The following is a 9,524-nucleotide window of genomic DNA, read 5'->3' on the forward strand; positions in this document are numbered from 1 at the left end:
ATGTAAATATAATTACCTGCACAGTATGCTGCATTGCATTTAGTTGGTCTAACCAGCTCATAGACGTAATAATTTCCTGGACAAGCTTTGACTTTAATGGGGTAAGACCCATAAAAGCAGCAGTAATTGTTATAGTCACCGCAGATATCTCGAGTGACGACTCCATCCATCACTGTTGGGTGTCTGTCACGTAGCCAAAGTGGTACATCTGTGCCACATCTTTCATAACCAACACACATCTCTGGAATCTGAGCGCTCACACCGTTAATGAAGAAACGATACCAGCCTCTCCAGGTGATGTTGCAATCATACATTCTGACTGTAGCACGCAAATTACTGCTGGCTCTCCATGGATTTTCCAGCGCAGTGTAGTTGTAACAGGGGTCAGACCGATAAGCTGCAATAAAAACATTTCAAGAAATCAAAATGTTTCTGAAAACTATTTTTTTATTATTATTGAATTCATCTTATTTCCTTGTGCTCAGAATTTTCTCTAGAAGTACAGTCTGAATCATATTTTTTAGCATTACAATATTAGAACATAAAAGCAAAACTGTCAACCAAAACCCCAGCAGGTGACCTTTTAATGTTGGTGATATATATAGCTCCACATGGAGCAGGTAAAATGGATTTGAAGAGAAAAAACAACATAAAGAAGCATGAAAGTTAAATCAAAATCAACTAAAGCCAACACTTACCACCATTATGGTTACATCAATCCAAACTATTACTTTTAAACAGACATAAACATCTAAACCTCTGCTTAAATCTTAATCAGAGGTGGATACTCAGATAGTCAGAAAGTAAAAGTCCTGCCATATGTTTATTCCACACATGAACTCAGCAGCTGATTTCACCAGAGGAGGAATCCAGTCATTCCTTCCAAGTCACCAACAAGTCTCAAGTTAAATCCCAACTGTTTAGGATTATGCATTTAGTCATGATCATTTATCATATGATCCTCAACAGTGGTGACAAATAATTATTCATACTGCAGAGCATTATGGGAGTTTTTTATGTATTGAACATGAAGCATTTTGTTGATTGTCACCATTGCAGAGATTCATATGCTGGTTCTTGATATCAGTGTGTGTCTAAAAAGCACCGGAGATCAAACTTTTGTTTGTGTTACACAGATTCAAAATATATTCTCTGTAAATGTTGTATTATCTTTTTTTTGTTTTTTTTTTGTAGTTTTACTGGGAAAATTATTCCAAATTTACGAAATTACACATTGTTTTGAATATAATCAGCAGCTCATTGTGCCTACATATTTATTGCATACCACTGATCTCTCGTCTTTACAACACCCCTAATCCTAGAGAGAGAGAGATCTAGCACAAAAAATCAAGGGGTCAAGACCACAACTAAATCAAACACTGATCCCCATGATGGTGGCATCATTTTAACCAATAAAACATTGACATCTGATCCTCTGTAATTCTCAATAACAGCAGGTGTTCATCACTAATGCACAATCAACATTTAATTAGTTACTTAATTATCTCATTAACTTTAACTATTTGAGGAGTTGGGATTTAACTTGAGACTTGTTGGTGACTTGGAAGGAATGGCTTGATTCCTCATGGTGAAATCAGCTGCTGAGTTCATGGGTGGAATAAACATATGGCAGGACTTTTACTTTCTGACTCCTGGAGTATCCACCTCTGATCTTAATTAGAATGTTAGAGGATAATGTTCTAATAATCTTTTTAATAAAACATTTTTTAATGTTTTTTAGAGAATGTTCTGGGAACAAAAATAAAACTACCTGCTAAAAACTTTGTTAAAACAATTCATGGTAATGTTCTTAAAACATTTTTAGAACAAAACAATTCTAGCCGGGTACATTACCAGCTGAGCTCGTCACTGGTGTAACTGTTGTAGAGGTGCTACTGATGTTAGGAAGAGCTAAAATAAATAATCACTGATGAATCTAAATGAATCAACAAACACACAAGTAATAAAAGGGCTGATGTGAATATAATTTGAATATCATGTGAATATACCTGCACAGTATGCTGCATGGTAGACAGTTGGACTAACCAATTCATAGACATAATAATTGTCTGGACAGGCTTTCACTTTAATGGGATAAGATACAAAAAAGCAGCAGTAATTTTCCCAGTAACCACAGACATCTCGAGTGACGACTCCATCCTCAACTGTTGGGTGTCCACCACGAATCCACAGTGTGATATTAGTGCTACAGCTATATTTTTCAACACAGGTGTCTGGGATCTGAGCGCTCATGTTGTTAATGAAGAGTCGATACCAGCCACTCCAGGTGACAGTGGAATCATACATTCTGGTTTTGGCTGAAGGATGTGTATCATTGTTGGCTCTCCATGGATTGTCCAGCACATTGTAGTTGTAACAAGGATCAGGCAGAATAGCTGTTATGAATAAAAACGTGTCAACATTACTTATATAGAATAAAAATTCAAGTTCCATGGACAAATAAAATGGGACTTGGACAATAAAATTATTTTTATATCACCATTCTGTTAAAGGAAAATAAAAGCTGAAAAAAGAGCATGTTAGTTTTACTAACACATCAATGTTTTATAAATGAAAAATAAAATAAAAATAGCATTGCCTTTTGAGCTCTGTGTTCTGTAACTGAAGAGCTGAATGAACACCAGTAAACTGAAGTCCACTGTGCATGTTAATAAGGCTATATGTGATTAATCAGATATTTATACAACATAAACATAATACTTTATTTCTGTTAGACGTCTACAAAAGCTCTTATTGAAAATTAACAGGGGTTTAACTCTAATGTGTTTAATATCTATAACATATAACAGTTAAACACCATAACAATGATTAGTGTTTCCATTAGTTGGGCTCTTAACACTTATTATATCTTTTTTCTTCCCTGTGACAGTTGTGTGTCAAACACATTTGCAGCATCAAAGAAAGCTAACGTGACATGAGATCAGGTGATGGCTGTTTTCTGTTAATGGTTTTATAATCATAAAAATAACCTGATTCACTGATGTTTTTACGTTCATATTACAAACACTGTGTTTCTGTCACATGAGATCCAGTGGTATTATAACAATCAGTTAAAATCTTTTAAACATGAGCTCAAAAAACTTAACCTATGCTGACACACACAGACATCAACAATCAGCGTATGAATCTCAACAATGGTGACATGCTTCATGCAGCAATGCATGCTGGGAGCCATGAGTTTTATACTATGGTGGCTCCCAGCATGCATTGCTGCATCAAGCATGTCACCATTGTTGAGATTCATATACTGATTATTGATGTCTATGTGTCGCAAAAGATTCTACTCTCAAAATGCACTTAAAAAAATCAGAATGTCTGATCTGAAGGAAAAAAAAAGTATTGTTTTTTGAATATTGTTCATTATCAATTGGGTCAACGACAAGAAAAGTTATCCTCAATCATTTTTCTTCATGATTATGAAAACTATATCACCCTATATTTGTTCATTGCCCCTTTTAGACCAAATTATGTTTTGGTAAACACTATTACAAGAACCACAAACTTACTAAGCCAAGAGTCAAACTACCCAACTAAAGCAAACACTGATCACAATAATTGTGATAAAACATTTTCAAATAAAACATCAACATTTAAATCTCTGTTAATTCTCAAAAATAACTTCTGTAGACGTCTGAATGAAATAAAGTCAAACTGGTTAGTAATAAGTGAAGCTGGTAATATGTGTACTGCCATGCATTTCAACGTTTTTTATGATTTTTTGTGGGGGTGTTTATTCCAGGCAAAATTCAGCATCTGCCCAACGTTGGAGCTTGATGTCAACAGTCGTTGGATTTAGACATCGACCTGATTTTCATTTTCAACCAAAATCCAACGTCTAACCGACGTTGGAGTCTACATCATGTGCCTGCTGGGATGCATGCATACATACACACACACACATACACACACACACTAATTATGTTTAAAAGTCAGTGTTGAATAAATTAACTTCCAAAATCTTTTCATTTTATTTGTTATATTTTTATTTTTGTCATTATACTTATTTCATAATGTTCCCACATATCAACATTATGTCGGCCTAGATCCAGCCCACATCTGGCACCAGTGGAAAGATGATCTTGCCCACATGCAGCGTGGAATGATGGCACTTGGGTGGACCGCTCCTGTTTGCCAGATTTGAGCCAAAAGCAGGCCATAGCAATGCCACATGTTAGCCAAATGTAAATTAATTAACCAGAACTGGACCTTATTTTAGCCACAATCTGTGCATATTAAATATGAAGTAATTTCAGCCTTAATAAGCCTGTTAACAAGCAGAATCACTGAAGGAAAGAAGAGAACAGAAAAAAGAGATGCAATTGTGCGATTGTGTAGTAGGCTTAACCTACCGTATGTTTAATTTTAATAAAGGTTATGTAACTGAGTGCATAAATGAACGTGAGTAATCTTACCTGATGCTGATATAACAATAGCCGGTATTAACAGTTTACGTGATCTTGCTCTTGATTTTATTATTTGTATAATTTTTTTATTATTATGCCTTTGCCAGTAAGCAAAAATATCAAACATGCACGTGCACTGTAAAAAGTGATTCTCTATATTTTTTCAATAAAATTGTGTCAAAAATTTACAAGCAATATTATTAATTAAATTTAACACATTTTAATTAAGTAGAAATAATCATTCAAAATTAGTAGAATAACATGAAAGAATTATTGATTTCATTGGATAAAAAAAAACCTATGCTAAAGAATACTATGTTATGCATGCCAGGCCAGTAGTTGGCGATCATGAAACACCCTTCGAAAACATTATATGCATGCACATGACATCAGCCTTTTTACAAATTCACATTTTTGTTGCCTGGCATGTTTTTTTGTATGTTTGTTTTTTATCCAATGAAATCAATATTTTTGTGTAAATGTTACTATTTTTTCATGTTATTCTACTCAATTTTGAATGGTTAATTCTACTTAATTTAAATGTGTTAAATTTAATTAATAATATTGCTTGTAAATTTTTGACACAATTTTATTGAATAAATATAGAGAGTCACTTTTTACAGTGTGGTAAGAGTAACTCTACGGTAATTCCCATTGGCCAAAAACACAAGGAAACGCGTTGTGAAATAAAATATCACCAGCTATCACAGACATTCGCATTCGGACGGATTAGTTTTCTCAGAGGATCATTGAGTTGGCTGAAAAACAGAGGGTAATTTGCTCTGGAATTATCACAGAGGTTGTGTGAGAAAAACACAGACGTGGCAAATTCGGACGGGATTAAAATCACCAAGTAGGTCTGTGAAACACAGATTTCTCTAACGACCCCCTGTAAAACTAGTCCCGTCCGAATAGGGCTTTTGTCATCATAGATTGTTGTAATATTGCTGGATATCATGCTGCAGAAACGCATAGTTTGTGATATGAATATATTAACGAAAGAATAGTTAGATTTAAAAAAACTAAAATCAACCTTTTTCACGAAGATTATAAAATCATCAACAGGTAATCACCATCACCTGACCTCAATTCATTTTAGCTTTCTTTGATGCCGCAAATGTGTTTAACAAACACACCATCACAGCAGCCAAAAAGATAGAATAAGAGTTAAGAGCTCAGCTAATGGAAACATTAATCACTGTTATGGTGACACACATTAGAGTTAAACCTCTGTTAATTCTCAATAAAAACTTTTGTAGATGTCTAACAGAAATAAAGTCAGTCTGGTTAGTAATAAGTGAAACTGGTAAAGCTGTTTGTGGAGTTGTTTAATCCTCCTCTGGTGAGATTTCCAGAGATTTAATGTCTTATTTTATCTTCTATTGATTTAATCTAAGGTTGTGGCTGAAGTCAGTTGTAGTTCTTGTGTTTCTGCTCATCTCTTTTTTCTGTTCTCTTCTTTCCTTCAGTAATTCTGCTTGATAACAGGCTTATTAAGGCTGAAATTACTTCATATTTAATATACACAGATTTTGTGGCTCAGATAAGGTCCAGTTCTGGTTAATTTCTTTACTCTTGGCTGACATGTGGCATTGCTATGGCCTGCTTGTGGCTCAAATCTGGCAAACAGGAGCGGTCCACCCAAGTGCCATCATTCCATGCTGCATGTGGGCCAGATCATCTTTCCACGGGTGCCAGATGTGGGCTGGATCTGGGCAGCCACAATGTTGCTATGTGGGTTACATCTGACTAACCCAGACTATGGGGTGAATTGTAACATTTCACTCCTCATATGTGTAACTAAATTAATTTTCTGTTTGTGCTGCAAATATAAAAGCTGTGTTATGTAATAGCATGCACTTGCACTGTAAAACCCGACAAGTAAACTTAACTCAACCAGTTTGAGTAAACAGATTACCTTGATTTAAACCATGTAAGTTTTAAAACTTTGCAATTACGTAATAAAGTGATTAAATAAGTGCTAAGAATCAGAGAAGAAAAGAGAAACACAAGAACTACTACAACTGACTTCAGACACAGCCTTAGATGAAACCAACTGAAATAAAATACATGAAATCTCTCAAGATCTGATTAAACAACCCCACAAACAGCATCACCAGCCCCACTTATTAATAACCAGACTGACTTTATTTCTGTCAGACGTCTACAGAAGATCTTATTGAGAATTAACTAAGGTTTAGATGTTGATTTATTGTTTCATTTGAAGTTAGAGATCAGTGTCTGCTTTAGTAGGGCTCTTGACCCTTGATTTAAGTCTTAGTTTATTTTATTTATTTAAGTTTATTCGTCGGGTTTTACAGTGTAGGTGCTTAAGGATCTTCGGTGCTTGGCTCTTAATAATAAAACCCATCAATTATACAAAAAAAAATTTGGTATTGGTAAATGGTTTTATAATATTTGACATTTCTGTCCACCTCAATTCTGAAATGATGGCTAAGCCCCTGATCAATAGATAGGGTGAATTAATATCACCCTCATCTCATACTGACGTCAAATTATATTTTCCTTCATTTTCACCTATTGACACAAACACACTCACTCACACATTTACATTAATGAACAAAGACACACACACATCATGAATGTATATCAAAAGTAAATGTAAATATAATTACCTGCACAGTATGCTGCATTGCATTTAGTTGGACTAACCAGCTCATAGACGTAATAATTTCCTGGACAGGCTTTGACTTTAATGGGGTAAGACCCATAAAAGCAGCAGTAATTGTTATAGTCACCGCAGATATCTCGAGTGACGACTCCATCCATCACTGTTGGGTGTCTGTCACGTAGCCACAGTGGGACATCTGTGCCGCAGCTTTCATAACCAACACACGTCTCTGGAATCTGAGCGCTCATACCGTTAATGAAGAAACGATACCAGCCTCTCCAGGTGATGTTGCAATCATACATTCTGACTGTAGCACGCAAATTACTGCTGGCTCTCCATGGATTTTCCAGCACAGTGTAGTTGTAACAGGGGTCAGACAGATAAGCTGTAATGGACAATTTATCTGGGGGAAAGTCAAAAACAGCACTTTAAAGTTAAATTCATTCAATATCTTGAATCACTGCGATATATATATATACACTGAACAAAATTATAAACGCATCACTTTTGTTTTTTGGCCCTATTTTTCATGACCTGAACTCTAGGACTTTTTCTATGCACACAAAGGGCCTATTTCTCTCAAATATTGCTCACATATCTGTCTAAATCTGTGTTAGTGAGCACTTCTTATTTGGTGTGCCTTAGGGGAAGTCATGGCCTAATGGTTAGAGAGTCGGACTCCCAATCGAAAGGTTGTGAGTTTGAGTCCCGGGCTGGCAGGAATTGTGGGTGCATGTACAGTTCTCTCTCTACCTTCAATACCCTTGAGCAAGGCATTGAACCCCCAACTGCTCCCTGGGCGCTGCAGCATAAATGGCTGCCGTGCGTGTGCAATCCTTTTTGTTTAAAATGCCATATAAATAAAGGTGACTTGACATTTCCGGTGGGTATGCTAGCAATGCCATGTACATTTGAAACCGTGATTCATCCGTGAAGAGAACACCTCTCCAAAGTGCCAGATGCCGTCGAATGTGAACATTTGCCCACTTACGATGAATTGAAGTCAGGTTGAGAACCCAATGAGGATGGAGAGCATAAAGATGAGCTTGATTTCTCCTCTGGGGAAACCAGCTGCTGAGTTCAGGGGTGCAATAAACATATAGCAGGACTTTTACTTTCTGACTTCTGGAGTATCCTCCTCTGGTGTGGTTACACGTGCTCTGCGGTTGTGAGGCCGGTTGGATGTACTGCCAAATTCTCTGAAACCCCTTTGGAGACAGCTTATGATTGAGAAATGAACATTCGATTCATGGGCAACAGCTCTGGTAGACATTCCTGCAGTCACAGCATGCCAATTACACGCTCCCTCAAAACATGAGGGTGCGACATCTGTGGCATTGTGCTGTGTGATAAAACTGCACATTTTAGAGTGGTCTTTTATTGTGGCCAGCCTAAAGCACACCTGTGCAATAATCATGCTGTCTAATCAGCATCTTGATATACCACACCTGTGAGGTGGATGGATTATCTTGACAAAGGAGAAGTGCTCACTAACACAGATTTAGACAGATTCGTGAACAATAGGCCTTTTGTGTACATAGAAAAAGTAATAGATCTTTGAATTCAGCTCATGAAAAATGGGGGCTAAAACAAAAGTATTGAGTTTATAATTATTTTTCCATGCATAAAATGCATTTTATTTTGAACACAGTAGGCAGTATATACACATGATGCGCCATTCTGGATCTGAACCTGCACTCGCTCTCATTGCATGTTTGAGGGCGAATACAAATGATCATCGTAATTAATGGACAATTAGGCTATATCAGGAAGAAGACATAAGTGCAGCCCGGCACAGAGAAGATAAAAATAAAAAAGCCTAAGATGAAGCCTGTGCATTACTTTCAGGTAGCTATATTGATTGCAACCACTTACCATATTTTTTTTTTTTTTTTTTTTTTTGTAAATTCAATGAATCATACCATCATAATCATAATTTGTTTAAAACCAATTAATAATTATTAATTAAAATCAAAAACTAAATGTTAATGGATTAAACTAGCTAAATTGAATTACGCTTAATTTAATTGGGGCCATAATCATTTTTTTTCAGTGTAGTGTCTACCAATGACACCTTATTGTAAAGTGTTACCTCTTAAATTCTATCTGTTTTTGTTTTCCTCTGATAGATTGTATTGTCCTCAACTGTAGAATTTTCAAATTGAAAACACTTCAAACTTTCAGGTCATGCTTTCTCAAGACAAGCCAACCGACATTTTTACTTGACAAACTTTATTAATTTAGTTGAAACACTTTTTCTAACACCATCCTATAATATATTTAAAAAGACATTTAAAATCTTTTCCTTGTATGGCTCTACTGCCTTTCTTCAAAATGATTTAATATTGCTTTAATATTGTTTGTTCTTTTATGTTAATTAGGTGCCGTGAACTGGAGTGCATCTTCTGCACAATACAGACAGGAGATCCGTGTGCCATGTTCACTGACGCAGTGCCTCCGGTGCAGGG

This window comes from Carassius gibelio, chromosome A1 (assembly GCF_023724105.1).
Source record: "Carassius gibelio isolate Cgi1373 ecotype wild population from Czech Republic chromosome A1, carGib1.2-hapl.c, whole genome shotgun sequence".
NCBI classification, from domain to species: domain Eukaryota; kingdom Metazoa; phylum Chordata; class Actinopteri; order Cypriniformes; family Cyprinidae; genus Carassius; species Carassius gibelio.